Raw genomic sequence first — 26,827 nt, 5'->3', positions numbered from 1 at the left:
AATCTTAAAGGGAGTCTGTTCCAGAACCCAGCCCTGCAGATAGATAGGTTAACATCACCTGAATTCAAGGGTATTTCCCTCTTGCGGATGGTTGTTTCCGTTGGCAAGAAATCTCTGCCTTTTTTGGCAAAATGCAAAGGAGCGCTTTGAAGCAACAAGGGCGTGGCCGCTAGGTAATAGCCTTGATTTGAAGGTTGTGGGTTGGAGTCCCTCCAGAGTCAAATTTTTGACCATTTTTGATAGTAAAAGTTGTATATTCTCAGGCCATTTTCCAACGGTGCTAAGGACAGAATCGGCCTTCATAGCCAAGGTTTGAGAGCACTGGTCTGCGGTATAAACCGCCCGTCCTTGGGCCTCACTGGTCAAAATACATTAATGAGACTACGGTGCTTTGCATGCTGTTAAGTTGACTCTTATAAATATTTAGAAAACAAGGAGCCACACCAATGTTATAAATCTGAACTTTCGTCTTTAGCCTGACAATGATCACCCGCTAGATGTTGTGTTTTTGTAGGATTCTTTCACAAGAGCCATTCACATGTCAGCTCAACAAACGATTTGGTAGACTCATTGTACGTAGGCTCTGTGGCGCAATGGATAGCGCATTGGACTTCTAGAAGAGCATAGTGATTCAAAGGTTGTGGGTTCGAGTCCCACCAGAGTCGAATTTTGGACCAAACCTGAAGTACAATCTTTGTGTCCAATCTTAAAGGGAGTCTGTTCCAGAACCCAGCCCTGCAGATAGATAGGTTAACATCACCTGAATTCAAGGGTATTTCCCTCTTGCGGATGGTTGTTTCTGTTTGCAAGAAATCTCTGCCTTTTTTGGCAAATGCAAAGGAGCGCTTTGAAGCAACAAGGGTGTGGCCGCTAGGTAATAGCCTTGATTTGAAGGTTGTGGGTTGGAGTCCCTCCAGAGTCAAATTTTGGACCATTTTTGATAGTAAAAGTTGTATATTCTCAGGCCATTTTCCAACGGTGCTAAGGACAGAATCGGGCTTCATAGCCAATTTTTGAGAGCACTGGTCTGCGGTATAAACTGCCCGTCCTGGGGCCTCACTGGTCAAAGTACATTAATGAGACAACGGTGCTTTGCATGCTGTTAAGTTGACTCTTATGAATATCTAGAAAACAAGGAGCCACACCAATATTATAAAGCTGAGCTTTCATCTTTAGCCTGAAAATGATCACCCGCTAGATGTTGTGTTTTTGTAGGATTCTTTCACAAGAGCCATTCACATGTCAGCTCAACAAACTATTTAGTAGACTTGATGTACGTAGGCTCTGTGGCGCAATGGATAGCGCATTGGACTTCTAGAAGAGAGTAGTGATTCAAAGGTTGTGGGTTCGAGTCCCACCAGAGTCGAGTTTTGGACCAAAGCTGAAGTACAATCTTTGTGTCCAATCTTAAAGGGAGTCTGTTCCAGAACCCAGCCCTGCAGATAGATAGGTTAACATCACCTGAATTCAAGGGTGTTTCCCTCTTGCGGATGGTTGTTTCCGTTGGCAAGAAATCTCTGCCTTTTTTGGCAAAATTCAAAGGAGCGCTTTGAAGCAACAAGGGCGTGGCCGCTAGGTAATAGCCTTGATTTGAAGGTTGTGGGTTGGAGTCCCTCCAGAGTCAAATTTTGGACCATTTTTGATAGTAAAAGTTGTATATTCTCAGGCCATTTTCCAACGGTGCTAAGGACAGAATTGGGCTTCATAGCCAAGGTTTGAGAGCACTGGTCTGCGGTATAAACCGCCCGTCCTGGGGCCTCACTGGTCAAAGTACATTAATGAGACAAGAGTGCTTTGCATGCTGTTAAGTTGACTCTTATGAATATCTAGAAAACAAGGAGCCACACCAATATTATAAAGCTGAACTTTCATCTTTAGCCTGAAAATGATCACCCGCTAGATGTTGTGTTTTTGTAGGATTCTTTCACAAGAGTCATTCACATGTCAGCTCAACAAACAAATTAGTAGATTTGTTGTACGTAGGCTCTGTGGCGCAATGGATAGCGCATTGGACTTCTAGAAGAGAGTAGTGATTCAAAGGTTGTGGGTTCGAGTCCCACCAGAGTTGAGTTTTGGACCAAACCTGAAGTACAATCTTTGTGTCCAATCTTAAACGGAGTCTGTTCCAGAACCCAGCCCTGCAGATAGATAGGTTAACATCACCTGAATTCAAGGGTATTTCCCTCTTGCGGATGGTTGTTTCCGTTGGCAAGAAATCTCTGCCTTTTTTGGCAAAATGCAAAGGAGCGCTTTGAAGCAACAAGAGCGTGGCCGCTAGGTAATAGCCTTGATTTGTAGGTTGTGGGTTGGAGTCCCTCCAGAGTCAAATTTTGGACCATTTTTGATAGTAAAAGTTGTATATTCTCAGGCCATTTTCCAACGGTGCTAAGGACAGAATCGGGCTTCATAGCCAAGGTTTGAGAGCACTGGTCTGCGGTATAAACCGCCCGTCCTGGGGCCTCTCTGGTCAAAGTACATTAATGAGACAACGGTGCTTTGCATGCTGTTAAGTTGACTCTTATGAATATCTAGAAAACAAGGAGCCACACCAATATTATAAAGCTGAGCTTTCATCTTTAGCCTGAAAATGATCACTCGCTAGATGTTGTGTTTTTGTAGGATTCTTTCACAAGAGCCATTCACATGTCAGCTCAACAAACGATTTAGTAGACTCATTGTACGTAGGCTCTTTGGCGCAATGGATAGCGCATTGGACTTCTAGAAAAGAGTATTGATTCAAAGGTTGTGGGTTCGAGTCCCACCAGAGTCGAGTTTTGAACCAAACCGGAAGTACAATCTTTGTGTCCAATCTTAAAGGGAGTCTGTTCCAGAACCCAGCCCTGCAGATAGATAGGTTAACATCACCTGAATTCAAGGGTATTTCCCTCTTGCGGATAGTTGTTTCCGTTGGCAAGAAATCTCTGCCTTTTTTGGCAAAATGCAAAGGAGCGCTTTGAAGCAACAAGGGCGTGGCCGCTAGGTAATAGCCCTGATTTGAAGGTTGTGGGTTGGAGTCCCTCCAGAGTCAAATTTTGGACCATTTTTGATAGTAAAAGTTGTATATTCTCAGGCCATTTTCCAACGGTGCTAAGGACAGAATCGGGCTTCATAGCCAAGGTTTGAGAGCACTGGTCTGTGGTATAAACCGCCCGTCCTGGGGACTCACTGGGCAAAGTACATTAATGAGACAACGGTGCTTTGCATGCTGTTAAGTTGACTCTTATGAATATCTAGAAAGCAAGGAGCCACACCAATATTATAAAGCTGAGCTTTCATCTTTAGCCTGAAAATGATCACCCGCTAGATGTTGTGTTTTTGTAGGATTCTTTCACAAGAGCCATTCACATGTCAGCTCAACAAACAATTTAGTAAACTTGTCGTACGTAGGCTCTGTGGCGCAATGGATAGCGCATTGGACTTCTAGAAGAGAGTAGTGATTCAAAGGTTGTGGGTTCGAGTCCCACCAGAGTCGAGTTTTGGACCAAACCTGAAGTACAATCTTTGTGTCCAATCTTAAAGGGAGTCTGTTCAGAACCCAGCCCTGCAGATAGATAGGTTAACATCACCTGAATTCAAGGGTATTTCCCTCTTGCGGATGGTTGTTTCCGTTGGCAAGAAATCTATGCCTTTTTTGCCAAAATGCAAAGGAGCGCTTTGAAGCAACAAGGGCGTGGCCGCTAGGTAATAGCCTTGATTTGAAGGTTGTGGGTTGGAGTCCCTCCAGAGTCAAATTTTGGACCATTTTTGATAGTAAAAGTTGTATATTCTCAGGCCATTTTCCAACGGTGCTAAGGACAGAATCGGGCTTCATAGCCAATTTTTGAGAGCACTGGTCTGCGGTATAAACCGCCCGTCCTGGGGCCTCACTGGTCAAAGTACATTAATGAGACAACGGTGCTTTGCATGCTGTTAAGTTGACTCTTATGAATATCTAGAAAACAAGGAGCCACACCAATATTATAAAGCTGAGCTTTCATCTTTAGCCTGAAAATGATCACCCGCTAGATGTTGTGTTTTTGTAGGATTCTTTCACAAGAGTCATTCACATGTCAGCTCAACAAACAATTTAGTAGATTTGTTGTACGTAGGCTCTGTGGCGCAATGGATAGCGCATTGGACTTCTAGAAGAGAGTAGTGATTCAAAGGTTGTAGGTTCGAGTCCCACCAGAGTCGAGTTTTGGACCAAACCTGAAGTACAATCTTTGTGTCCAATCTTAAAGGGAGTCTGTTCCAGAACCCAGCCCTGCAGATAGATAGGTTAACATCACCTGAATTCAAGGGTATTTCCCTCTTGCGGATGGTTGTTTCCGTTGGCAAGAAATCTCTGCCTTTTTTGGCAAAATGCAAAGGAGCGCTTTGAAGCAACAAGGGCGTGGCCGCTAGGTAATAGCCTTGATTTGAAGGTTGTGGGTTGGAGTCCCTCCAGAGTCAAATTTTGGACCATTTTTGATAGTAAAAGTTGTATATTCTCAGGCCATTTTCCAACGGTGCTAAGGACAGAATCGGGCTTCATAGCCAAGGTTTGAGAGCACTGGTCTGCGGTATAAACCGCCCGTCCTGGGGCCTCACTGGTCAAAGTACATTAATGAGACAACGGTGCTTTGCATGCTGTTAAGTTGACTCTTATGAATATCTAGAAAACAAGGAGCCACACCAATATTATAAAGCTGAGCTTTCATCTTTAGCCTGAAAATGATCACTCGCTAGATGTTGTGTTTTTGTAGGATTCTTTCACAAGAGCCATTCACATGTCAGCTCAACAAACGATTTAGTAGACACATTGTACGTAGGCTCTTTGGCGCAATGGATAGCGCATTGGACTTCTAGAAGAGAGTATTGATTCAAAGGTTGTGGGTTCGAGTCCCACCAGAGTTGAGTTTTGGACCAAACCTGAAGTACAATCTTTGTGTCCAATCTTAAAGGGAGTCTGTTCCAGAACCCAGCCCTGCAGATAGATAGGTTAACATCACCTGAATTCAACGGTATTTCCCTCTTGCGGATAGTTGTTTCCGTTGGCAAGAAATCTTTGCCTTTTTTGGCAAATTGAAAAGGAGCGCTTTGAAGCAACAAGGGCGTGGCTGCTAGGTAATAGCCTTGATTTGAAGGTTGTGGGTTGGAGTCTCTCCAGAGTCAAATTTTGGACCATTTTTGATAGTAAAAGTTGTATATTCTCAGGCCATTTTCCAACGGTGCTAAGGACAGAATCGGGCTTCATAGCCAAGGTTTGAGAGCACTGGTCTGTGGTATAAACCGCCCGTCCTGGGGACTCACTGGTCAAAGTACATTAATGAGACAACGGTGCTTTGCATGCTGTTAAGTTGACTCTTATGAATATCTAGAAAACAAGGAGCCACACCAATATTATAAAGCTGAGCTTTCATCTTTAGCCTAAAAATGATCACCCGCTAGATGTTGTGTTTTTGTAGGATTCTTTCACAAGAGCCATTCACATGTCAGCTCAACAAACAATTTAGTAGACTTGTTGTACGTAGGCTCTGTGGCGCAATGGATAGCGCATTGGACTTCTAGAAGAGAGTAGTGATTCAAAGGTTGTGGGTTCGAGTCCCACCAGAGTCGAGTTTTGGACCAAACCTGAAGTACAATCTTTGTGTCCAATCTTAAAGGGAGTCTGTTCCAGAACCCTGCCCTGCAGATAGATAGGTTAACATCACCTGAATTCAAGGGTATTTCCCTCTTGCAGATGGATGTTTCCGTTGGCAAGAAATCTATGCCTTTTTAGGCAAAATGAAAAGGAGCGCTTTGAAGCAACAAGGGCGTGGCCGCTAGGTAATAGCCTTGATTTGAAGGTTGTGGGTTGGAGTCTCTCCAGAGTCAAATTTTGGACCATTTTTGATAGTAAAAGTTGTATATTCTCAGGCCATTTTCCAACGGTGCTAAGGACAGAATCGGGCTTCATAGCCAAGGTTTGAGAGCACTGGTCTGTGGTATAAACCGCCTGTCCTGGGGCCTCACTGGTCAAAGTACATTAATGAGACAACGGTGCTTTGCATGCTGTTAAGTTGACTCTTATGAATATCTAGAAAACAAGGAGCCACACCAATATTATAAATCTGAGCTTTCATCTTTAGCCTGAAAATGATCACTCGCTAGATGTTGTGTTTTTGTAGGATTCTTTCAAAAGAGCCATTCACATGTCAGCTCAACAAACGATTTAGTAGACACATTGTACGTAGGCTCTTTGGCGCAATGGATAGCGCATTGGACTTCTAGAAGAGAGTATTGATTCAAAGGTTGTGGGTTCGAGTCCCACCAGAGTCGAGTTTTGGACCAAACCTGAAGTACAATCTTTGTGTCCAATCTTAAAGGGAGTCTGTTCCAGAACCCAGCCCTGAAGATTGATAGGTTAACATCACCTGAATTCAAGGGTATTTCCCTCTTGCGGATGGTTGTTTCCGTTGGCAAGAAATCTATGCCTTTTTTGGCAAAATGCAAAGGAGCGCTTTGAAGCAACAAGGGCGTGGCCGCTAGGTAATAGCCTTGATTTGAAGGTTGTGGGTTGGAGTCCCTCCAGAGTCAAATTTTGGACCATTTTTGATAGTAAAAGTTGTATATTCTCAGGCCATTTTCCAACGGTGCTAAGGACAGAATCGGGCTTCATAGCCAAGGTTTGAGAGCACTGGTCTGTGGTATAAACCGCCCGTCCTGGGGACTCACTGGTCAAAGTACATTAATGAGACAACGGTGCTTTGCATGCTGTTAAGATGACTCTTATGAATATCTAGAAAACAAGGAGCCACACCAATATTATAAAGCTGAGCTTTCATCTTTAGCCTGAAAATGATCACCCGCTAGATGTTGTGTTTTTGTAGGATTCTTTCACAAGAGCCATTCACATGTCAGCTCAACAAACAATTTAGTAGACTTGTCGTATGTAGGCTCTGTGGCGCAATGGATAGCGCATTGGACTTCTAGAAGAGAGTATTGATTCAAAGGTTATTGGTTCGAGTCCCACCAGAGTCGAGTTTTGGACCAAACCTGAAGTACAATCTTTGTGTCCAATCTTAAAGGGAGTCTGTTCCAGAACCCAGCCCTGCAGATAGATAGGTTAACATCACCTGAATTCAACGGTATTTCCCTCTTGCGGATAGTTGTTTCCGTTGGCAAGAAATCTCTGCCTTTTTTGGCAAAATGAAAAGGAGCGCTTTGAAGCAACAAGGGCGTGGCTGCTAGGTAATAGCCTTGATTTGAAGGTTGTGGGTTGGAGTCTCTCCAGAGTCAAATTTTGGACCATTTTTGATAGTAAAAGTTGTATATTATCAGGCCATTTTCCAACGGTGCTAAGGACAGAATCGGGCTTCATATCCAAGGTTTGAGAGCACTGGTCTGCGGTATAAACCGCCTGTCCTGGGGCCTCACTGGTCAAAGTACAGTAATGAGACTACGGTGCTTTGCATGCTGTTAAGTTGACTCTTATGAATATCTAGAAAACAAGGAGCCACACCAATATTATAAAGCTGAGCTTTCATCTTTAGCCTGAAAATGATCACCCGCTAGATGTTGTGTTTTTGTAGGATTCTTTCACAAGAGCCATTCACATGTCAGCTCAACAAACGATTTAGTAGACTCATTGGTAGTAGGCTCTGTGGCGCAATGGATAGCGCATTGGACTTCTAGAAGAGAGTAGTGATTCAAAGGTTGTGGGTTCGAGTCCCACCAGAGTCAAGTTTTGGACCAAACCTGAAGTACAATCTTTGTGTCCAATCCTAAAGGGAGTATGTTCCAGAACCCAGCCCTGCAGATAGATAGGTTAACATCACCTGAATTCAAGGGTATTTCCCTCTTGCGGATGGTTGTTTCCGTTGGCAAGAAATCTCTGCCTTTTTTGGCAAAATGCAAAGGAGCGCTTTGAAGCAACAAGGGCGTGGCTGCTAGGTACTAGCCTTGATTTGAAGGTTGTGGGTTGGAGTCCCTCCAGAGTCAAATTTTGGACCATTTTTGATAGTAAAAGTTGTATATTCTCAGGCCATTTTCCAACGGTGCTAAGGACAGAATCGGGCTTCATAGCCAAGGTTTGAGAGCACTGGTCTGCGGTATAAACCGCCCGTCCTGGGGCCTCACTGGTCAAAGTACATTAATGAGACTACGGTGCTTTGCATGCTGTTAAGTTGACTCTTATAAATATCTAGAAAACAAAGCGCCACATCAATATTATAAAACTGAGCTTACGTCTTTAGCCTGAAAATGATCACCCGCTAGATGTTGTGTTTTTGTAGGATTCTTTCACAAGAGCCATTTACATGTCAGCTCAACAAACGATTTGGTAGACTCATTGGTAGTAGGCTCTGTGGCGCAATGGATAGCGCATTGGACTTCTTGGAGAGCATAATGATTCAAAGGTTGTGGGTTCGAGTCCCACCAGAGTCGAGTTTTGGACCAAACCTGAAGTACAATCTTTGTGTCCAATCTTAAAGGGAGTCTGTTCCAGAACCCAGCCCTGCAGATAGATAGGTTAACATCACCTGAATTCAAGGGTATTTCCCTCTTGCGGATGGTTGTTTCCGTTGGCAAGAAATCTCTGCCTTTTTTGGCAAAATGCAAAGGAGCGCTTTGAAGCAACAAGGGCGTGGCCGCTAGGTAATAGCCTTGATTTGAAGGTTGTGGGTTGGAGTCCCTCCAGAGTCAAATTTTGGACCATTTTTGATAGTAAAAGTTGTATATTCTCAGGCCATTTTCCATCGGTGCTAAGGACAGAATCGGGCTTCATAGCCAAGGTTTGAGAGCACTGGTCTGCGGTATAAACCGCCCGTCCTGGGGCCTCACTGGTCAAAGTACATTAATGAGACAACGGTGCTTTGCAATGCTGTTACGTTGACTCTTATGAATATCTAGAAAACAAGGAGCCACACCAATATTATAAAGCTGAGCTTTCTTCTTTAGCCTGAAAATGATCACCCGCTAGATGTGTTTTTGTAGGATTCTTTCACAAGAGCCATTCACATGTCAGCTAAACAAACGATTTGGTAGACTCATTGGTAGTAGGCTCTGTGGCGCAATGGATAGCGCATTGGACTTCTAGAAGAGCATAGTGTTTCAAAGGTTGTGGGTTCGAGTCCCACCAGAGTCAAGTTTTGGACCAAACCTGAAGTACAATCTTTGTGTCCAATCTTAAAGGGAGTCTGTTCCAGAACCCAGCCCTGCAGATAGATAGGTTAACATCACCTGAATTCAAGGGTATTTCCCTCTTGCGGATGGTTGTTTACGTTGGCAAGAAATCTCTGCCTTTTTTGGCAAAATGCAAAGGAGCGCTTTGAAGCAACAAGGGCGTGGCCGCTAGGTACTAGACTTGATTTGAAGGTTGTGGGTTGGAGTCCCTCCAGAAAACAAAGCGCCACACTAATATTATAAAGCTGAGCTTACGTCTTTAGCCTGAAATTGATCACCCGCTAGATGTTGTGTTTTTGTTGGATTCTTTCACAAGAGCCATTTACATGTCAGCTCAACAAACGATTTAGTAGCCTCATTGTACGTAGGCTCTGTGGCGCAATGGATAGCGCATTGGACTTCTAGAAGAGAGTAGTGATTCAAAGGTTGTGGGTTCGAGTCCCACCAGAGTCGAGTTTTGGACCAAACCTGAAGTACAATCTTTGTGTCCAATCTTAAAGGGAGTATGTTCCAGAACCCAGCCCTGCAGATAGATAGGTTAACATCACCTGAATTCAAGGGTATTTCCCTCTTGCGGATGGTTGTTTCCATTGGCAAGAAATCTCTGCCTTTTTTGGCAAATGCAAAGGAGCGCTTTGAAGCAACAAGGGCGTGGCCGCTAGGTAATAGCCTTGATTTGAAGGTTGTGGGTTGGAGTCCCTCCAGAGTCAAATTTTGGACCATTTTTGATAGCAAAAGTTGTATATTCTCATGCCATTTTCCAACGGTGCTAAGGACAGAATCGGGCTTCATAGCCAAGGTTTGAGAGCACTGGTCTGCGGTATAAACCGCCCGTCCTGGAGCCTCACTGGTCAAAGTACATTAATGAGACAACGGTGCTTTGCATGCTGTTAAGTTGACTCTTATGAATATCTAGAAAACAAGGAGCCACACCAATATTATAAAGCTGAGCTTTCATCTTTAGCCTGAAAATGATCACTCGCTAGATGTTGTGTTTTTGTAGGATTCTTTCACAAGAGCCATTCACATGTCAGCTCAACAAACTATTTAGTAGACTTGATGTACGTAGGCTCTGTGGCGCAATGGATAGCGCATTGGACTTCTAGAAGAGAGTAGTGATTCAAAGGTTGTGGGTTTGAGTCCCACCAGAGTTGAGTTTTGGACCAAACCTGAAGTACAATCTTTGTGTCCAATCTTAAAGGGAGTCTGTTCCAGAACCCAGCCCTGCAGATAGATAGGTTAACATCACCTGAATTCAAGGGTATTTCCCTCTTGCGGATGGTTGTTTCCGTTGGCAAGAAATCTCTGCCTTTTTTGGCAAAATGCAAAGGAGCGCTTTGAAGCAACAAGGGCGTGGCCGCTAGGTACTAGCCTTGATTTGAAGGTTGTGGGTAGGAGTCCCTTTAGAGTCAATTTTTGGACCATTTTTGATATTAAAAGTTGTATATTCTCAGGCCATTTTCCAACGGTGCTAAGGACAGAATCGGGCTTCATAGCCAAGGTTTGAGAGCACTGGTCTGCGGTATAAACCGCCCGTACTGGGGCCTCACTGGTCAAAGTACATTAATGAGACTACGGTGCTTTGCATGCTGTTAAGTTGACTCTTATGAATATCTAGAAAACAAGGAACCACACCAATGTTATAAAGCTGAGCTTTCATCTTTAGCCTGAAAATGATCACCCGCTAGATGTTGTGTTTTTGTAGGATTCTTTCACAAGAGCCATTCACATGTCAGCTCAACAAACGATTTAGTAGACTCATTGGTAGTAGGCTCTGTGGCACAATGGATAGCGCATTGGACTTCTAGAAGAGAGTAGTGATTCAAAGGTTGTGGGTTCGAGTCCCACCAGAGTCAAGTTTTGGACCAAACCTGAAGTACAATCTTTGTGTCCAATCTTAAAGGGAGTCTGTTCCAGAACCCAGCCCTGCAGATAGATAGGTTAACATCACCTGAATTCAAGGGTATTTCCCTCTTGCGGATGGTTGTTTCCGTTGGCAAGAAATCTCTGCCTTTTTTGGCAAAATGCAAAGGAGCGCTTTGAAGCAACAAGGGCGTGGCTGCTAGGTACTAGCCTTGATTTGAAGGTTGTGGGTTGGAGTCCCTCCAGAGTCAAATTTTGGACCATTTTTGATAGTAAAAGTTGTATATTCTCAGGCCATTTTCCATCGGTGCTAAGGACAGAATCGGGCTTCATAGCCAAGGTTTGAGAGCACTGGTCTGCGGTATAAACCGCCCGTCCTGGGGCCTCACTGGTCAAAGTACATTAATGAGACTACGGTGCTTTGCATGCTGTTAAGTTGACTCTTATAAATATCTAGAAAACAAAGCGCCACACCAATATTATAAGGCTGAGCTTACGTCTTTAGCCTGAAAATGATCACCCGCTAGATGTTGTGTTTTTGTAGGATTCTTTCACAAGAGCCATTTACATGTCAGCTCAACAAACGATTTGGTACACTCATCGGTAGTAGGCTCTGTGGCGCAATGGATAGCGCATTGGACTTCTTGGAGAGCATAATGATTCAAAGGTTGTGGGTTCGAGTCCCACCAGAGTCGAGTTTTGGACCAAACCTGAAGTACAATCTTTGTGTCCAATCTTAAAGGGAGTCTGTTCCAGAACCCAGCCCTGCAGATAGATAGGTTAACATCAGCTGAAATCAAAGGTATTTCCCTCTTGCGGATGGTTGTTTCCGTTGGCAAGAAATCTCTGCCTTTTTTGGCAAATGCAAAGGAGCGCTTTGAAGCAACAAGGGCGTGGCCGCTAGGTAATAGCCTTGATTTGAAGGTTGTGGGTTGGAGTCCCTCCAGAGTCAAATTTTGGACCATTTTTGATAGTAAAAGTTGTATATTCTCAGGCCATTTTCCAACGGTGCTAAGGACAGAATCTGGCTTCATAGCCAAGGTTTGAGAGCACTGGTCTGCGGTATAAACCGCCCGTCCTTGGGCCTCTCTGGTCAAAGTACATTAATGAGACTACGGTGCTTTGCATGCTGTTAAGTTGACTCTTATAAATATCTAGAAAACAAAGAGCCACACCAATGTTATAAATCTGAACTTTCGTCTTTAGCCTGACAATGATCACCCGCTAGATGTTGTGTTTTTGTAGGATTCTTTCACAAGAGCCATTCACATGTCAGCTCAACAAACGATTTGGTAGACTCATTGGTAGTAGGCTCTGTGGCGCAATGGATAGCGCATTGGACTTCTAGAAGAGCATAGTGATTCAAAGGTTGTGGGTTCGAGTCCCACCAGAGTCAAGTTTTGGACCAAACCTGAAGTACAATCCTTGTGTCCAATCTTAAAGGGAGTCTGTTCCAGAACCCAGCCCTGCAGATAGATAGGTTAACATCACCTAAATTCAAGGGAATTTCCCTCTTGCGGATGGTTGTTTCCGTTGGCAAGAAATCTCTGCCTTTTTTGGCAAAATGCAAAGGAGCGCTTTGAAGCAACAAGGGCGTGGCCGCTAGGTAATAGCCTTGATTTGAAGGTTGTGGGTTGGAGTCCCTCCAGAGTCAAATTTTGGACCATTTTTGATAGTAAAAGTTGTATATTCTCAGGCCATTTTCCATCGGTGCTAAGGACAGAATTGGGCTTCATAGCCAAGGTTTGAGAGCACTGGTCTGCGGTATAAACCGCCCGTCCTGGGGCCTCACTGGTCAAAGTACATTAATGAGACAACGGTGCTTTGCATGCTGTTACGTTGACTCTTATGAATATCTAGAAAACAAGGAGCCACACCAATATTATAAAGCTGAGCTTTCTTCTTTAGCCTGAAAATGATCACCCGCTAGATGTGTTTTTGTAGGATTCTTTCACAAGAGCCATTCACATGTCAGCTCAACAAACTATTTAGTAGACTTGTTATACGTAGGCTCTGTGGCGCGATGGATAGTGCATTGGACTTCTAGAAGAGAGTAGTGATTCAAAGGTTGTGGGTTCGAGTCCCACCAGAGTCGAGTTTTGGACCAAACCTGAAGTACAATCTTTGTGTCCAATCTTAAAGGGAGTCTGTTCCACAACCCAGCCCTGCAGATAGATAGGTTAACATCACCTGAATTCAAGGGTATTTCCCTCTTGCGGATGGTTGTTTACGTTGGCAAGAAATCTCTGCCTTTTTTGGCAAAATGCAAAGGAGCGCTTTGAAGCAACAAGGGCGTGGCCGCTAGGTACTAGCCTTGATTTGAAGGTTGTGGGTTGGAGTCCCTCCAGAAAACAAAGCGCCACACCAATATTATAAAGCTGAGCTTACGTCTTTAGCCTGACAATGATCACCCGCTAGATGTGTTTTTGTAGGATTCTTTCACAAGAGCCATTCACATGTCAGCTCAACAAACGATTTAGTAGACTCATTGGTAGTAGGCTCTGTGGCGCAATGGATAGCGCATTGGACTTCTAGAAGAGCATAGTGATTCAAAGGTTGTGGGTTCGAGTCCCACCAGAGTCGAGTTTTGGACCAAACCTGAAGTACAATCTTTGTGTCCAATCTTAAAGGGAGTCTGTTCCAGAACCCAGCCCTGCAGATAGATAGGTTAACATCACCTGAATTGAAGGGTATTTCCCTCTTGCGGATGGTTGTTTCCGTTGGCAAGAAATCTCTGCCTTTTTTGGCAAATGCAAAGGAGCGCTTTGAAGCAACAACGGCGTGGCCGCTAGGTAATAGCCTTGATTTGAAGGTTGTGGGTTGGAGTCCCTCCAGAGTCAAATTTTGGACCATTTTTGATAGTAAAAGTTGTATATTCTCAGGCCATTTTCCAACGGTGCTAAGGACAGAATCGGGCTTCATAGCCAAGGTTTGAGAGCACTGGTCTGCGGTATAAACCGCCTGTCCTGGGGCCTCACTGGTCAAAGTACAGTAATGAGACTACGGTGCTTTGCATGCTGTTAAGTTGACTCTTATGAATATCTAGAAAACAAGGAGCCACACCAATATTATAAAGCTGAGCTTTCATCTTTAGCCTGAAAATGATCACCCGCTAGATGTTGTGTTTTTGTAGGATTCTTTCACAAGAGCCATTCACATGTCAGCTCAACAAACGATTTAGTAGACTCATTGGTAGTAGGCTCTGTGGCGCAATGGATAGCGCATTGGACTTCTAGAAGAGAGTAGTGATTCAAAGGTTGTGGGTTCGAGTCCCACCAGAGTCAAGTTTTGGACCAAACCTGAAGTACAATCTTTGTGTCCAATCCTAAAGGGAGTATGTTCCAGAACCCAGCCCTGCAGATAGATAGGTTAACATCACCTGAATTCAAGGGTATTTCCCTCTTGCGGATGGTTGTTTCCGTTGGCAAGAAATCTCTGCCTTTTTTGGCAAAATGCAAAGGAGCGCTTTGAAGCAACAAGGGCGTGGCTGCTAGGTACTAGCCTTGATTTGAAGGTTGTGGGTTGGAGTCCCTCCAGAGTCAAATTTTGGACCATTTTTGATAGTAAAAGTTGTATATTCTCAGGCCATTTTCCAACGGTGCTAAGGACAGAATCGGGCTTCATAGCCAAGGTTTGAGAGCACTGGTCTGCGGTATAAACCGCCCGTCCTGGGGCCTCACTGGTCAAAGTACATTAATGAGACTACGGTGCTTTGCATGCTGTTAAGTTGACTCTTATAAATATCTAGAAAACAAAGCGCCACATCAATATTATAAAACTGAGCTTACGTCTTTAGCCTGAAAATGATCACCCGCTAGATGTTGTGTTTTTGTAGGATTCTTTCACAAGAGCCATTTACATGTCAGCTCAACAAACGATTTGGTAGACTCATTGGTAGTAGGCTCTGTGGCGCAATGGATAGCGCATTGGACTTCTTGGAGAGCATAATGATTCAAAGGTTGTGGAATCGAGTCCCACCAGAGTCGAGTTTTGGACCAAACCTGAAGTACAATCTTTGTGTCCAATCTTAAAGGGAGTCTGTTCCAGAACCCAGCCCTGCAGATAGATAGGTTAACATCACCTGAATTCAAGGGTATTTCCCTCTTGCGGATGGTTGTTTCCGTTGGCAAGAAATCTCTGCCTTTTTTGGCAAAATGCAAAGGAGCGCTTTGAAGCAACAAGGGCGTGGCCGCTAGGTAATAGCCTTGATTTGAAGGTTGTGGGTTGGAGTCCCTCCAGAGTCAAATTTTGGACCATTTTTGATAGTAAAAGTTGTATATTCTCAGGCCATTTTCCATCGGTGCTAAGGACAGAATCGGGCTTCATAGCCAAGGTTTGAGAGCACTGGTCTGCGGTATAAACCGCCCGTCCTGGGGCCTCACTGGTCAAAGTACATTAATGAGACAACGGTGCTTTGCAATGCTGTTACGTTGACTCTTATGAATATCTAGAAAACAAGGAGCCACACCAATATTATAAAGCTGAGCTTTCTTCTTTAGCCTGAAAATGATCACCCGCTAGATGTGTTTTTGTAGGATTCTTTCACAAGAGCCATTCACATGTCAGCTAAACAAACGATTTGGTAGACTCATTGGTAGTAGGCTCTGTGGCGCAATGGATAGCGCATTGGACTTCTAGAAGAGCATAGTGTTTCAAAGGTTGTGGGTTCGAGTCCCACCAGAGTCAAGTTTTGGACCAAACCTGAAGTACAATCTTTGTGTCCAATCTTAAAGGGAGTCTGTTCCAGAACCCAGCCCTGCAGATAGATAGGTTAACATCACCTGAATTCAAGGGTATTTCCCTCTTGCGGATGGTTGTTTACGTTGGCAAGAAATCTCTGCCTTTTTTGGCAAAATGCAAAGGAGCGCTTTGAAGCAACAAGGGCGTGGCCGCTAGGTACTAGACTTGATTTGAAGATTGTGGGTTGGAGTCCCTCCAGAAAACAAAGCGCCACACTAATATTATAAAGCTGAGCTTACGTCTTTAGCCTGAAATTGATCACCCGCTAGATGTTGTGTTTTTGTTGGATTCTTTCACAAGAGCCATTTACATGTCAGCTCAACAAACGATTTAGTAGCCTCATTGTACGTAGGCTCTGTGGCGCAATGGATAGCGCATTGGACTTCTAGAAGAGAGTAGTGATTCAAAGGTTGTGGGTTCGAGTCCCACCAGAGTCGAGTTTTGGACCAAACCTGAAGTACAATCTTTGTGTCCAATCTTAAAGGGAGTATGTTCCAGAACCCAGCCCTGCAGATAGATAGGTTAACATCACCTGAATTCAAGGGTATTTCCCTCTTGCGGATGGTTGTTTCCATTGGCAAGAAATCTCTGCCTTTTTTGGCAAATGCAAAGGAGCGCTTTGAAGCAACAAGGGCGTGGCCGCTAGGTAATAGCCTTGATTTGAAGGTTGTGGGTTGGAGTCCCTCCAGAGTCAAATTTTGGACCATTTTTGATAGCAAAAGTTGTATATTCTCATGCCATTTTCCAACGGTGCTAAGGACAGAATCGGGCTTCATAGCCAAGGTTTGAGAGCACTGGTCTGCGGTATAAACCGCCTGTCCTGGGGCCTCACTGGTCAAAGTACATTAATGAGACTACGGTGCTTTGCATGCTGTTAAGTTGACTCTTATGAATATCTAGAAAACAAGGAGCCACACCAATATTATAAAGCTGAGCTTTCATCTTTAGCCTGAAAATGATCACTCGCTAGATGTTGTGTTTTTGTAGGATTCTTTCACAAGAGCCATTCACATGTCAGCTCAACAAACTATTTAGTAGACTTGATGTACGTAGGCTCTGTGGCGCAATGGATAGCGCATTGGACTTCTAGAAGAGAGTAGTGATTCAAAGGTTGTGGGTTCGAGTCCCACCAGAGTTGAGTTTTGGACCAAACCTGAAGTACAATCTTTGTGTCCAATCTTAAAGGGAGTCTGTTCCAGAACCCAGCCCTGCAGATAGATAGGTTAACATCACCTGAATTCAAGGGTATTTCCCTCTTGCGGATGGTTGTTTCCGTTGGCAAGAAATCTCTGCCTTTTTTGGCAAAATGCAAAGGAGCGCTTTGAAGCAACAAGGGCGTGGCCGCTAGGTACTAGCCTTGATTTGAAGGTTGTGGGTAGGAGTCCCTTTAGAGTCAATTTTTGGACCATTTTTGATATTAAAAGTTGTATATTCTCAGGCCATTTTCCAACGGTGCTAAGGACAGAATCGGGCTTCATAGCCAAGGTTTGAGAGCACTGGTCTGCGGTATAAACCGCCCGTACTGGGGCCTCACTGGTCAAAGTACATTAATGAGACTACGGTGCTTTGCATGCTGTTAAGTTGACTCTTATGAATATCTAGAAAACAAGGAACCACACCAATGTTATAAAGCTGAGCTTTCATCTTTAGCCTGAAAATGATCACCCGCTAGATGTTGTGTTTTTGTAGGATTCTTTCACAAGAGCCATTCACATGTCAGCTCAACAAACGATTTAGTAGACTCATTGGTAGTAGGCTCTGTGGCACAATGGATAGCGCGTTGGACTTCTAGAAGAGAGTAGTGATTCAAAGGTTGTGGGTTCGAGTCCCACCAGAGTCAAGTTTTGGACCAAACCTGAAGTACAATCTTTGTGTCCAATCTTAAAGGGAGTCTGTTCCAGAACCCAGCCCTGCAGATAGATAGGTTAACATCACCTGAATTCAAGGGTATTTCCCTCTTGCGGATGGTTGTTTCCGTTGGCAAGAAATCTCTGCCTTTTTTGGCAAAATGCAAAGGAGCGCTTTGAAGCAACAAGGGCGTGGCTGCTAGGTACTAGCCTTGATTTGAAGGTTGTGGGTTGGAGTCCCTCCAGAGTCAAATTTTGGACCATTTTTGATAGTAAAAGTTGTATATTCTCAGGCCATTTTCCATCGGTGCTAAGGACAGAATCGGGCTTCATAGCCAAGGTTTGAGAGCACTGGTCTGCGGTATAAACCGCCCGTCCTGGGGCCTCACTGGTCAAAGTACATTAATGAGACTACGGTGCTTTGCATGCTGTTAAGTTGACTCTTATAAATATCTAGAAAACAAAGCGCCACACCAATATTATAAGGCTGAGCTTACGTCTTTAGCCTGAAAATGATCACCCGCTAGATGTTGTGTTTTTGTAGGATTCTTTCACAAGAGCCATTTACATGTCAGCTCAACAAACGATTTGGTACACTCATTGGTAGTAGGCTCTGTGGCGCAATGGATAGCGCATTGGACTTCTTGGAGAGCATAATGATTCAAAGGTTGTGGGTTCGAGTCCCACCAGAGTCGAGTTTTGGACCAAACCTGAAGTACAATCTTTGTGTCCAATCTTAAAGGGAGTCTGTTCCACAACCCAGCCCTGCAGATAGATAGGTTAACATCACCTGAATTCAAGGGTATTTCCCTCTTGCGGATGGTTGTTTACGTTGGCAAGAAATCTCTGCCTTTTTTGGCAAAATGCAAAGGAGCGCTTTGAAGCAACAAGGGCGTGGCCGCTAGGTACTAGCCTTGATTTGAAGGTTGTGGGTTGGAGTCCCTCCAGAAAACAAAGCGCCACACCAATATTATAAAGCTGAGCTTACGTCTTTAGCCTGACAATGATCACCCGCTAGATGTGTTTTTGTAGGATTCTTTCACAAGAGCCATTCACATGTCAGCTCAACAAACGATTTGGTAGACTCATTGGTAGTAGGCTCTGTGGCGCAATGGATAGCGCATTGGACTTCTAGGAGAGCATAATGATTCAAAGGTTGTGGGTTCGAGTCCCACCAGAGTCGAGTTTTGGACCAAACCTGAAGTACAATCTTTGTGTCCAATCTTAAAGGGAGTCTGTTCCAGAACCCAGCCCTGCAGATAGATAGGTTAACATCACCTGAATTCAAGGGTATTTCCCTCTTGCGGATGGTTGTTTCCGTTGGCAAGAAATCTCTGCCTTTTTTGGCAAATGCAAAGGAGCGCTTTGAAGCAACAAGGGCGTGGCCGCTAGGTAATAGCCTTGATTTGAAGGTTGTGGGTTGGAGTCCCTCCAGAGTCAAATTTTGGACCATTTTTGATAGTAAAAGTTGTATATTCTCAGGCCATTTTCCAACGGTGCTAAGGACAGAATCGGGCTTCATAGCCAAGGTTTGAGAGCACTGGTCTGCGGTATAAACCGCCCGTCCTGGGGCCTCACTGGTCAAAGTACATTAATGAGACTACGGTGCGTTGCATGCTGTTAAGTTGACTCTTATAAATATCTAGAAAACAAAGAGCCACACCAATGTTATAAATCTGAACTTTCGTCTTTAGCCTGACAATGATCACCTGCTAGATGTTGTGTTTTTGTAGGATTCTTTCACAAGAGCCATTCACATGTCAGCTCAACAAACGATTTGGTAGACTCATTGGTAGTAGGCTCTGTGGCGCAATGGATAGCGCATTGGACTTCTAGAAGAGAGTAGTGATTCAAAGGTTGTGGGTTCGAGTCCCACCAGAGTCGAGTTTTGGACCAAACCTGAAGTACAATCTTTGTGTCCAATCTTAAAGGGAGTCTGTTCCACAACCCAGCCCTGCAGATAGATAGGTTAACATCACCTGAATTCAAGGGTATTTCCCTCTTGCGGTTGGTTGTTTACGTTGGCAAGAAATCTCTGCCTTTTTTGGCAAAATGCAAAGGAGCGCTTTGAAGCAACAAGGGCGTGGCCGCTAGGTACTAGCCTTGATTTGAAGGTTGTGGGTTGGAGTCCCTCCAGAAAACAAAGCGCCACACCAATATTATAAAGCTGAGCTTACGTCTTTAGCCTGAAATTGATCACCCGCTAGATGTTGTGTTTTTGTAGGATTCTTTCACAAGAGCCATTCACATGTCAGCTCAACAAACGATTTGGTAGACTCATTGGTAGTAGGCTCTGTGGCGCAATGGATAGCGCATTGGACTTCTAGGAGAGCATAATGATTCAAAGGTTGTGGGTTCGAGTCCCACCAGAGTCGAGTTTTGGACCAAACCTGAAGTACAATCTTTGTGTCCAATCTTAAAGGGAGTCTGTTCCAGAACCCAGCCCTGCAGATAGATAGGTTAACATCACCTGAATTCAAGGGTATTTCCCTCTTGCGGATGGTTGTTTCCGTTGGCAAGAAATCTCTGCCTTTTTTGGCAAATGCAAAGGAGCGCTTTGAAGCAACAAGGGCGTGGCCGCTAGGTAATAGCCTTGATTTGAAGGTTGTGGGTTGGAGTCCCTCCAGAGTCAAATTTTGGACCATTTTTGATAGTAAAAGTTGTATATTCTCAGGCCATTTTCCAACGGTGCTAAGGACAGAATCGGGCTTCATAGCCAAGGTTTGAGAGCACTGGTCTGCGGTATAAACCGCCCGTCCTGGGGCCTCACTGGTCAAAGTACATTAATGAGACTACGGTGCGTTGCATGCTGTTAAGTTGACTCTTATAAATATCGAGAAAACAAAGAGCCACACCAATGTTATAAATCTGAACTTTCGTCTTTAGCCTGACAATGATCACCTGCTAGATGTTGTGTTTTTGTAGGATTCTTTCACAAGAGCCATTCACATGTCAGCTCAACAAACGATTTGGTAGACTCATTGGTAGTAGGCTCTGTGGCGCAATGGATAGCGCATTGGACTTCTAGGAGAGCATAATGATTCAAAGGTTGTGGGTTCGAGTCCCACCAGAGTCGAGTTTTGGACCAAACCTGAAGTACAATCCTTGTGTCCAATCTTAAAGGGAGTCTGTTCCAGAACCCAGCCCTGCAGATAGATAGGTTAACATCACCTGAATTCAAGGGTATTTCCCTCTTGCGGATGGTTGTTTCCGTTGGCAAGAAATCTCTGCCTTTTTTGGCAAATGCAAAGGAGCGCTTTGAAGCAACAAGGGCGTGGCCGCTAGGTAATAGCCTTGATTTGAAGGTTGTGGGTTGAAGTCCCTCCAGAGTCAAATTTTGGACCATTTTTGATAGTAAAAGTTGTATATTCTCAGGCCATTTTCCAACGGTGCTAAGGACAGAATCGGGCTTCATAGCCAAGGTTTGAGAGCACTGGTCTGCGGTATAAACCGCCCGTCCTGGGGCCTCACTGGTCAAAGTACATTAATGAGACTACGGTGCTTTGCATGCTGTTAAGTTGACTCTTATAAATATCTAGAAAACAAAGAGCCACACCAATGTTATAAATCTGAACTTTCGTCTTTAGCCTGACAATGATCACCTGCTAGATGTTGTGTTTTTGTAGGATTCTTTTACAAGAGCCATTCACATGTCAGCTCAACAAACGATTTGGTAGACTCATTGGTAGTAGGCTCTGTGGCGCAATGGATAGCGCATTGGACTTCTAGAAGAGCATAGTGATTCAAAGGTTGTGGGTTCGAGTCCCTCCAGAGTCAAATTTTGGATCATTTTTGATAGTAAAAGTTGTATATTCTCAGGCCATTTTCCAACGGTGCTAAGGACAGAATCGGGCTTCATAGCCAAGGTTTGAGAGCACTGGTCTGCGGTATAAACCGCCTGTCCCGGGGCCTCACTGGTCAAAGTACATTAATTAGACTACGGTGCTTTGCATGCTGTTAAGTTGACTCTTATGAATATCTAGAAAACAAGGAGCCACACCAATATTATAAAGCTGAGCTTTCATCTTTAGCCTGAAAATGATTACCCGCTAGATGTTGTGTTTTTGTAGGATTCTTTCACAAGAGCCATTCACATGTCAGCTCAACAAACTATTTAGTAGACTTGTTGTACGTAGGCTCTGTGGCGCAATGGATAGCGCATTGGACTTCTAGAAGCGCATAGTGATTCAAAGGTTGTGGGTTCGAGTCCCACCAGAGTCAAGTTTTGGACTAAACCTGAAGTACAATCTTTGTGTCCAATCTTAAAGGGAGTCTGTTCCAGAACCCAGCCCTGCAGATAGATAGGTTAACATCACCTGAATTCAAGGGTATTTCCCTCTTGCGGATGGTTGTTTCCGTTGGCAAGAAATCTCTGCCTTTTTTGGCAAATGCAAAGGAGCGCTTTGAAGCAACAAGGGCGTGGCCGCTAGGTAATAGCCTTGATTTGAAGGTTGTGGGTTGGAGTCCCTCCAGAGTCAAATTTTGGACCATTTTTGATAGTAAAAGTTGTATATTCTCAGGCCATTTTCCAACGGTGCTAAGGACAGAATCGGGCTTCATAGCCAAGGTTTGAGAGCACTGGTCTGCGGTATAAACTGCCCGTACTGGGGCCTCACTGGTCAAAGTACATTAATGAGACTACGGTGCTTTGCATGCTGTTGAGTTGACTCTTATAAATATCTAGAAAACAAAGCGCCACACCAATGTTATAAAGCTGAGCTTTCGTCTTTAGCCTGAAAATGATCACCCGCTAGATGTTGTGTTTTTGTAGGATTCTTTCACAAGAGCCATTCACATGTCAGCTCAACAAACTATTTAGTAGACATGTTGTACGTAGGCTCTGTGGCGCAATGGATAGCGCATTGGACTTCTAGAAGAGAGTAGTGATTCAAAGGTTGTGGGTTCGAGTCCCACCAGAGTCGAGTTTTGGACCAAACCTGAAGTACAATCTTTGTGTCCAATCTTAAAGCGAATCTGTTCCAGAACCCAGCCCTGCAGATAGATAGGTTAACATCACCTGAATTCAAGAGTATTTCCCTCTTGCGGATGGTTGTTTCCGTTGGCAAGAAATCTCTGCCTTTTTTGGCAAAATGCAAAGGAGCGCTTTGAAGCAACAAGGGCGTGGCCGCTAGGTAATACCCTTGATTTGTGGGTTGGAGTCCCTCCAGAGTCAAATTTTGGACCATTTTTGATAGTAAAAGTTGTATATTCTCAGGCCATTTTCCAACGGTGCTAAGGACAGAATCGGGCTTCATAGCCAAGGTTTGAGAGCACTGGTCTGCGGTATAAACCGCCCGTCCTGGGGCCTCACTGGTCAAAGTACATTAATGAGACTACGGTGCTTTGCATGCTGTTAAGTTGACTCTTATAAATATCTAGAAAACAAAGAGCCACACCAATGTTATAAATCTGAACTTTCGTCTTTAGCCTGACAATGATCACCCGCTGGATGTGTTTTTGTAGGATTCTTTCACAAGAGCCATTCACATGTCAGCTCAACAAACGATTTGGTAGACTCATTGGTAGTAGGCTCTGTGGCGCAATGGATAGCGCATTGGACTTCTAGAAGAGCATAGTGATTCAAAGGTTGTGGGTTCGAGTCCCACCAGAGTTAAGTTTTGGACCAAACCTGAAGTACAATCTTTGTGTCCAATCTTAAAGGGAGTCTGTTCCAGAACCCAGCCCTGCAGATAGATAGGTTAACATCACCTGAATTCAAGGGTATTTCCCTCTTGCGGATGGTTGTTTCCGTTGGCAAGAAATCTCTGCCTTTTTTGGCAAAATGCAAAGGAGCGCTTTGAAGCAACAAGGGCGTGGCCGCTAGGTACTAGCCTTGATTTGAAGGTTGTGGGTTGGAGTCCCTCCAGAGTCAAATTTTGGACCATTTTTGATAGTAAAAGTTGTATATTCTCAGGCCATTTTCCATCGGTGCTAAGGAAAGAATTGGGCTTCATAGCCAAGGTTTGAGAGCACTGGTCTGCGGTATAAACCGCCCGTCCTGGGGCCTCACTGGTCAAAGTACATTAATGAGACAATGGTGCTTTGCATGCTGTTAAGTTGACTCTTATGAATATCTAGAAAACAAGGAGCCACACCAATATTATAAAGCTGAGCTTTCATCTTTAGCCTGAAAATGATCACCCGCTAGATGTGTTTTTGTAGGATTCTTTCACAAGAGCCATTCACATGTCAGCTCAACAAACTATTTAGTAGACATGTTGTACGTAGGCTCTGTGGCGCAATGGATAGCGCATTGGACTTCTAGAAGAGAGTATTGATTCAAAGGTTGTGGGTTCGTGTCCCACCAGAGTCAAGTTTTGGCCAAACCTGAAGTTCAATCTTTGTGTCCAATCTTAAAGGGAGTCTGTTCCAGAACCCAGTCCTGCAGATAGATAGGTTAACATCACCTGAATTCAAGGGTATTTCCCTCTTGCGGATGGTTGTTTGCCTTGGCAAGAAATCTCTGCCTTTTTTGGCAAAATGCAAAGGAGCGCTTTGAAGCAACAAGGGCGTGGCCGCTAGGTACTAGCCTTGATTTGAAGGTTGTGGGTTGGAGTCCCTCCAGAGTCAAATTTTGGACCATTTTTGATAGTAAAAGTTGTATATTCTCAGGCCATTTTCCAACGGTGCTAAGGACAGAATCGGGCTTCATAGCCAAGGTTTGAGAGCACTGGTCTGCGGTATAAACCGCCCGTCCTGGGGCCTCACTGGTCAAAGTACATTAATGAGACTACGGTGCTTTGCATGCTGTTAAGTTGACTCTTATAAATATCTAGAAAACAAAGCGCCACACCAATATTATAAAGCTGAGCTTTCGTCTTTAGCCTGAAAATGATCACCCGCTAGATGTTGTGTTTTTGTAGGATTCTTTCACAAGAGCCATTTACATGTCAGCTCAACAAACTATTTGGTAGACTCATTGGTAGTAGGCTCTGTGGCGCAATGGATAGCGCATTGGACTTCTAGAAGAGCATAATGATTCAAAGGTTGTGGATTCGAGTCCCACCAGAGTCGAGTTTTGGACCAAACCTGAAGTACAATCTTTGTGTCCAATCTTAAAGGGAGTCTGTTCCAGAACCCAGCCCTGCAGATAGATAGGTTAACATCACCTGAATTCAAGGGTATTTCCCTCTTGCGGATGGTTGTTTCCGTTGGCAAGAAATCTTTGCCTTTTTTGGCAAATGCAAAGGAGCGCTTTGAAGCAACAAGGGCGTGGCCGCTAGGTAATAGCCTTGATTTGAAGGTTGTGGGTTGGAGTCCCTCCAGAGTCAAATTTTGGACCATTTTTGATAGTAAAAGTTGTATATTCTCATGCCATTTTCCAACGGTGCTAAGGACAGAATCGGGCTTCATAGCCAAGGTTTGAGAGCACTGGTCTGCGGTATAAACCGCCCGTCCTTGGGCCTCACTGGTCAAAGTACATTAATGAGACTACGGTGCTTTGCATGCTGTTAAGTTGACTCTTATAAATATCTAGAAAACAAAGAGCCACACCAATGTTATAAATCTGAACTTTCGTCTTTAGCCTGACAATGATCACCCGCTAGATGTTGTGTTTTTGTAGGATTCTTTCACAAGAGCCATTCACATGTCAGCTCAACAAACGATTTGGTAGACTCATTGGTAGTAGGCTCTGTGGCGCAATGGATAGCGCATTGGACTTCTAGAAGAGCATAGTGATTCAAAGGTTGTGGGTTCGAGTCCCACCAGAGTCAAGTTTTGGACCAAACCTGAAGTACAATCTTTGTGTCCAATCTTAAAGGGAGTCTGTTCCAGAACCCAGCCCTGCAGATAGATAGGTTAACATCACCTGAATTCAAGGGTATTTCCCTCTTGCGGATGGTTGTTTACATTGGCAAGAAATCTCTGCCTTTTTTGGCAAAATGCAAAGGAGCGCTTTGAAGCAACAAGGGCGTGGCCGCTAGGTACTAGCCTTGATTTGAAGGTTGTGGGTTGGAGTCCCTCCAGAAAACAAAGCGCCACACCAATATTATAAAGCTGAGCTTACGTCTTTAGCCTGAAATTGATCACCCGCTAGATGTTGTGTTTTTGTAGGATTCTTTCACAAGAGCCATTTACATGTCAGCTCAACAAACGATTTGGTAGACTCATTGGTAGTAGGCTCTGTGGCGCAATGGATAGCGCATTGGACTTCTAGAAGAGAGTAGTGATTCAAAGGTTGTGGGTTCGAGTCCCACCAGAGTCAAGTTTTGGACCAAACCTGAAGTTCAATCTTTGTGTCCAATCTTAAAGGGAGTCTGTTCCAGAACCCAGCCCTGCAGATAGATAGGTTAACATCACCTGAATTCAAGGGTATTTCCCTCTTGCGGATGGTTGTTTGCCTTGGCAAGAAATCTCTGCCTTTTCTGGCAAATGCAAAGGAGCGCTTTGAAGCAACAAGGGCGTGGCCGCTAGGTACTAGCCTTGATTTGAAGGTTGTGGGTTGGAGTCCCTCCAGAGTCAAATTTTGGATCATTTTTGATAGTAAAAGTTGTATATTCTCAGGCCATTTTCCAACGGTGCTAAGGACAGAATCGGGCTTCATAGCCAAGGTTTGAGAGCACTTGTCTGCGGTATAAACCGCCTGTCCTGGGGCCTCACTGGTCAAAGTACATTAATGAGACTACGGTGCTTTGCATGCTGTTAAGTTGACTCTTATGAATATCTAGAAAACAAGGAGCCACACCAATATTATAAAGCTGAGCTTTCATCTTTAGCCTGAAAATGATCACCCGCTAGATGTTGTGTTTTTGTAGGATTCTTTCACAAGAGCCATTCACATGTCAGCTCAACAAACTATTTAGTAGACTCATTGGTAGTAGGCTCTGTGGCGCAATGGATAGCGCATTGGACTTCTAGAAGCGCATAGTGATTCAAAGGTTGTGGGTTCGAGTCCCACCAGAGTCAAGTTTTGGACCAAACCTGAAGTACAATCTTTGTGTCCAATCTTAAAGGGAGTCTGTTCCAGAACCCAGCCCTGCAGATAGATAGGTTAACATCACCTGAATTCAAGGGTATTTCCCTCTTGCGGATGGTTGTTTCCGTTGGCAAGAAATCTCTGCCTTTTTTGGCAAATGCAAAGGAGCGCTTTGAAGCAACAAGGGCGTGGCCGCTAGGTAATAGCTTTGATTTGAAGGTTGTGGGTTGGAGTCCCTCCAGAGTCAAATTTTGGACCATTTTTGATAGTAAAAGTTGTATATTCTCAGGCCATTTTCCAACGGTGCTAAGGACAGAATCGGGCTTCATAGCCAAGG

The 26,827-nt window shown here is 44.2% G+C and overlaps 38 non-coding genes across 38 annotated transcripts; all 38 read left to right on the top strand.

The window, feature by feature from the left end:
• The first annotated feature begins 579 nt into the window (after nt 1–579).
• On the top strand, nt 580–665 carry TRNAR-UCU (transfer RNA arginine (anticodon UCU)). The gene is given in 2 exon segments: nt 580–616; nt 630–665. It is a non-coding gene; the product is annotated as a tRNA-Arg (tRNA).
• Nucleotides 666–1,280: 615 nt separating this feature from the next.
• TRNAR-UCU (transfer RNA arginine (anticodon UCU)) lies at nt 1,281–1,366 on the top strand. Its single transcript is given in 2 exon segments — nt 1,281–1,317; nt 1,331–1,366. It is a non-coding gene; the product is annotated as a tRNA-Arg (tRNA).
• Nucleotides 1,367–1,982: 616 nt separating this feature from the next.
• TRNAR-UCU (transfer RNA arginine (anticodon UCU)) lies at nt 1,983–2,068 on the top strand. The gene is given in 2 exon segments: nt 1,983–2,019; nt 2,033–2,068. It is a non-coding gene; the product is annotated as a tRNA-Arg (tRNA).
• Nucleotides 2,069–2,684: 616 nt separating this feature from the next.
• TRNAR-UCU (transfer RNA arginine (anticodon UCU)) lies at nt 2,685–2,770 on the top strand. The gene is given in 2 exon segments: nt 2,685–2,721; nt 2,735–2,770. It is a non-coding gene; the product is annotated as a tRNA-Arg (tRNA).
• Nucleotides 2,771–3,386: 616 nt separating this feature from the next.
• On the top strand, nt 3,387–3,472 carry TRNAR-UCU (transfer RNA arginine (anticodon UCU)). The gene is given in 2 exon segments: nt 3,387–3,423; nt 3,437–3,472. It is a non-coding gene; the product is annotated as a tRNA-Arg (tRNA).
• Nucleotides 3,473–4,087: 615 nt separating this feature from the next.
• Nucleotides 4,088–4,173, top strand: TRNAR-UCU (transfer RNA arginine (anticodon UCU)). Its single transcript is given in 2 exon segments — nt 4,088–4,124; nt 4,138–4,173. It is a non-coding gene; the product is annotated as a tRNA-Arg (tRNA).
• Nucleotides 4,174–4,789: 616 nt separating this feature from the next.
• Nucleotides 4,790–4,875, top strand: TRNAR-UCU (transfer RNA arginine (anticodon UCU)). The gene is given in 2 exon segments: nt 4,790–4,826; nt 4,840–4,875. It is a non-coding gene; the product is annotated as a tRNA-Arg (tRNA).
• A 616-nt stretch (nt 4,876–5,491) lies between these two features.
• TRNAR-UCU (transfer RNA arginine (anticodon UCU)) lies at nt 5,492–5,577 on the top strand. The gene is given in 2 exon segments: nt 5,492–5,528; nt 5,542–5,577. It is a non-coding gene; the product is annotated as a tRNA-Arg (tRNA).
• A 616-nt stretch (nt 5,578–6,193) lies between these two features.
• On the top strand, nt 6,194–6,279 carry TRNAR-UCU (transfer RNA arginine (anticodon UCU)). The gene is given in 2 exon segments: nt 6,194–6,230; nt 6,244–6,279. It is a non-coding gene; the product is annotated as a tRNA-Arg (tRNA).
• A 1,318-nt stretch (nt 6,280–7,597) lies between these two features.
• TRNAR-UCU (transfer RNA arginine (anticodon UCU)) lies at nt 7,598–7,683 on the top strand. Its single transcript is given in 2 exon segments — nt 7,598–7,634; nt 7,648–7,683. It is a non-coding gene; the product is annotated as a tRNA-Arg (tRNA).
• A 616-nt stretch (nt 7,684–8,299) lies between these two features.
• Nucleotides 8,300–8,385, top strand: TRNAR-UCU (transfer RNA arginine (anticodon UCU)). The gene is given in 2 exon segments: nt 8,300–8,336; nt 8,350–8,385. It is a non-coding gene; the product is annotated as a tRNA-Arg (tRNA).
• A 614-nt stretch (nt 8,386–8,999) lies between these two features.
• On the top strand, nt 9,000–9,085 carry TRNAR-UCU (transfer RNA arginine (anticodon UCU)). Its single transcript is given in 2 exon segments — nt 9,000–9,036; nt 9,050–9,085. It is a non-coding gene; the product is annotated as a tRNA-Arg (tRNA).
• Nucleotides 9,086–9,490: 405 nt separating this feature from the next.
• On the top strand, nt 9,491–9,576 carry TRNAR-UCU (transfer RNA arginine (anticodon UCU)). The gene is given in 2 exon segments: nt 9,491–9,527; nt 9,541–9,576. It is a non-coding gene; the product is annotated as a tRNA-Arg (tRNA).
• Nucleotides 9,577–10,191: 615 nt separating this feature from the next.
• TRNAR-UCU (transfer RNA arginine (anticodon UCU)) lies at nt 10,192–10,277 on the top strand. The gene is given in 2 exon segments: nt 10,192–10,228; nt 10,242–10,277. It is a non-coding gene; the product is annotated as a tRNA-Arg (tRNA).
• Nucleotides 10,278–10,893: 616 nt separating this feature from the next.
• On the top strand, nt 10,894–10,979 carry TRNAR-UCU (transfer RNA arginine (anticodon UCU)). Its single transcript is given in 2 exon segments — nt 10,894–10,930; nt 10,944–10,979. It is a non-coding gene; the product is annotated as a tRNA-Arg (tRNA).
• A 616-nt stretch (nt 10,980–11,595) lies between these two features.
• On the top strand, nt 11,596–11,681 carry TRNAR-UCU (transfer RNA arginine (anticodon UCU)). The gene is given in 2 exon segments: nt 11,596–11,632; nt 11,646–11,681. It is a non-coding gene; the product is annotated as a tRNA-Arg (tRNA).
• Nucleotides 11,682–12,296: 615 nt separating this feature from the next.
• TRNAR-UCU (transfer RNA arginine (anticodon UCU)) lies at nt 12,297–12,382 on the top strand. The gene is given in 2 exon segments: nt 12,297–12,333; nt 12,347–12,382. It is a non-coding gene; the product is annotated as a tRNA-Arg (tRNA).
• Nucleotides 12,383–12,995: 613 nt separating this feature from the next.
• On the top strand, nt 12,996–13,081 carry TRNAR-UCU (transfer RNA arginine (anticodon UCU)). The gene is given in 2 exon segments: nt 12,996–13,032; nt 13,046–13,081. It is a non-coding gene; the product is annotated as a tRNA-Arg (tRNA).
• A 402-nt stretch (nt 13,082–13,483) lies between these two features.
• TRNAR-UCU (transfer RNA arginine (anticodon UCU)) lies at nt 13,484–13,569 on the top strand. Its single transcript is given in 2 exon segments — nt 13,484–13,520; nt 13,534–13,569. It is a non-coding gene; the product is annotated as a tRNA-Arg (tRNA).
• Nucleotides 13,570–14,184: 615 nt separating this feature from the next.
• TRNAR-UCU (transfer RNA arginine (anticodon UCU)) lies at nt 14,185–14,270 on the top strand. Its single transcript is given in 2 exon segments — nt 14,185–14,221; nt 14,235–14,270. It is a non-coding gene; the product is annotated as a tRNA-Arg (tRNA).
• Nucleotides 14,271–15,586: 1,316 nt separating this feature from the next.
• On the top strand, nt 15,587–15,672 carry TRNAR-UCU (transfer RNA arginine (anticodon UCU)). The gene is given in 2 exon segments: nt 15,587–15,623; nt 15,637–15,672. It is a non-coding gene; the product is annotated as a tRNA-Arg (tRNA).
• Nucleotides 15,673–16,077: 405 nt separating this feature from the next.
• Nucleotides 16,078–16,163, top strand: TRNAR-UCU (transfer RNA arginine (anticodon UCU)). Its single transcript is given in 2 exon segments — nt 16,078–16,114; nt 16,128–16,163. It is a non-coding gene; the product is annotated as a tRNA-Arg (tRNA).
• A 615-nt stretch (nt 16,164–16,778) lies between these two features.
• TRNAR-UCU (transfer RNA arginine (anticodon UCU)) lies at nt 16,779–16,864 on the top strand. The gene is given in 2 exon segments: nt 16,779–16,815; nt 16,829–16,864. It is a non-coding gene; the product is annotated as a tRNA-Arg (tRNA).
• Nucleotides 16,865–17,480: 616 nt separating this feature from the next.
• Nucleotides 17,481–17,566, top strand: TRNAR-UCU (transfer RNA arginine (anticodon UCU)). Its single transcript is given in 2 exon segments — nt 17,481–17,517; nt 17,531–17,566. It is a non-coding gene; the product is annotated as a tRNA-Arg (tRNA).
• Nucleotides 17,567–18,182: 616 nt separating this feature from the next.
• TRNAR-UCU (transfer RNA arginine (anticodon UCU)) lies at nt 18,183–18,268 on the top strand. Its single transcript is given in 2 exon segments — nt 18,183–18,219; nt 18,233–18,268. It is a non-coding gene; the product is annotated as a tRNA-Arg (tRNA).
• A 402-nt stretch (nt 18,269–18,670) lies between these two features.
• TRNAR-UCU (transfer RNA arginine (anticodon UCU)) lies at nt 18,671–18,756 on the top strand. The gene is given in 2 exon segments: nt 18,671–18,707; nt 18,721–18,756. It is a non-coding gene; the product is annotated as a tRNA-Arg (tRNA).
• Nucleotides 18,757–19,371: 615 nt separating this feature from the next.
• Nucleotides 19,372–19,457, top strand: TRNAR-UCU (transfer RNA arginine (anticodon UCU)). The gene is given in 2 exon segments: nt 19,372–19,408; nt 19,422–19,457. It is a non-coding gene; the product is annotated as a tRNA-Arg (tRNA).
• A 405-nt stretch (nt 19,458–19,862) lies between these two features.
• On the top strand, nt 19,863–19,948 carry TRNAR-UCU (transfer RNA arginine (anticodon UCU)). Its single transcript is given in 2 exon segments — nt 19,863–19,899; nt 19,913–19,948. It is a non-coding gene; the product is annotated as a tRNA-Arg (tRNA).
• A 615-nt stretch (nt 19,949–20,563) lies between these two features.
• On the top strand, nt 20,564–20,649 carry TRNAR-UCU (transfer RNA arginine (anticodon UCU)). Its single transcript is given in 2 exon segments — nt 20,564–20,600; nt 20,614–20,649. It is a non-coding gene; the product is annotated as a tRNA-Arg (tRNA).
• Nucleotides 20,650–21,264: 615 nt separating this feature from the next.
• Nucleotides 21,265–21,350, top strand: TRNAR-UCU (transfer RNA arginine (anticodon UCU)). The gene is given in 2 exon segments: nt 21,265–21,301; nt 21,315–21,350. It is a non-coding gene; the product is annotated as a tRNA-Arg (tRNA).
• A 358-nt stretch (nt 21,351–21,708) lies between these two features.
• On the top strand, nt 21,709–21,794 carry TRNAR-UCU (transfer RNA arginine (anticodon UCU)). Its single transcript is given in 2 exon segments — nt 21,709–21,745; nt 21,759–21,794. It is a non-coding gene; the product is annotated as a tRNA-Arg (tRNA).
• Nucleotides 21,795–22,409: 615 nt separating this feature from the next.
• On the top strand, nt 22,410–22,495 carry TRNAR-UCU (transfer RNA arginine (anticodon UCU)). Its single transcript is given in 2 exon segments — nt 22,410–22,446; nt 22,460–22,495. It is a non-coding gene; the product is annotated as a tRNA-Arg (tRNA).
• A 606-nt stretch (nt 22,496–23,101) lies between these two features.
• Nucleotides 23,102–23,187, top strand: TRNAR-UCU (transfer RNA arginine (anticodon UCU)). Its single transcript is given in 2 exon segments — nt 23,102–23,138; nt 23,152–23,187. It is a non-coding gene; the product is annotated as a tRNA-Arg (tRNA).
• Nucleotides 23,188–23,800: 613 nt separating this feature from the next.
• TRNAR-UCU (transfer RNA arginine (anticodon UCU)) lies at nt 23,801–23,886 on the top strand. The gene is given in 2 exon segments: nt 23,801–23,837; nt 23,851–23,886. It is a non-coding gene; the product is annotated as a tRNA-Arg (tRNA).
• A 615-nt stretch (nt 23,887–24,501) lies between these two features.
• Nucleotides 24,502–24,587, top strand: TRNAR-UCU (transfer RNA arginine (anticodon UCU)). Its single transcript is given in 2 exon segments — nt 24,502–24,538; nt 24,552–24,587. It is a non-coding gene; the product is annotated as a tRNA-Arg (tRNA).
• A 615-nt stretch (nt 24,588–25,202) lies between these two features.
• Nucleotides 25,203–25,288, top strand: TRNAR-UCU (transfer RNA arginine (anticodon UCU)). The gene is given in 2 exon segments: nt 25,203–25,239; nt 25,253–25,288. It is a non-coding gene; the product is annotated as a tRNA-Arg (tRNA).
• A 405-nt stretch (nt 25,289–25,693) lies between these two features.
• TRNAR-UCU (transfer RNA arginine (anticodon UCU)) lies at nt 25,694–25,779 on the top strand. The gene is given in 2 exon segments: nt 25,694–25,730; nt 25,744–25,779. It is a non-coding gene; the product is annotated as a tRNA-Arg (tRNA).
• Nucleotides 25,780–26,394: 615 nt separating this feature from the next.
• TRNAR-UCU (transfer RNA arginine (anticodon UCU)) lies at nt 26,395–26,480 on the top strand. Its single transcript is given in 2 exon segments — nt 26,395–26,431; nt 26,445–26,480. It is a non-coding gene; the product is annotated as a tRNA-Arg (tRNA).
• Nucleotides 26,481–26,827: the final 347 nt, after the last annotated feature.

The sequence above is a fragment of the Leptodactylus fuscus genome, chromosome 3, assembly GCF_031893055.1.
Source record: "Leptodactylus fuscus isolate aLepFus1 chromosome 3, aLepFus1.hap2, whole genome shotgun sequence".
Classification (NCBI taxonomy): Eukaryota; Metazoa; Chordata; class Amphibia; order Anura; family Leptodactylidae; genus Leptodactylus; species Leptodactylus fuscus.
Note: the sequence above shows the minus strand (reverse complement) of the source record. Positions and strands in the feature narration are given on the sequence as shown.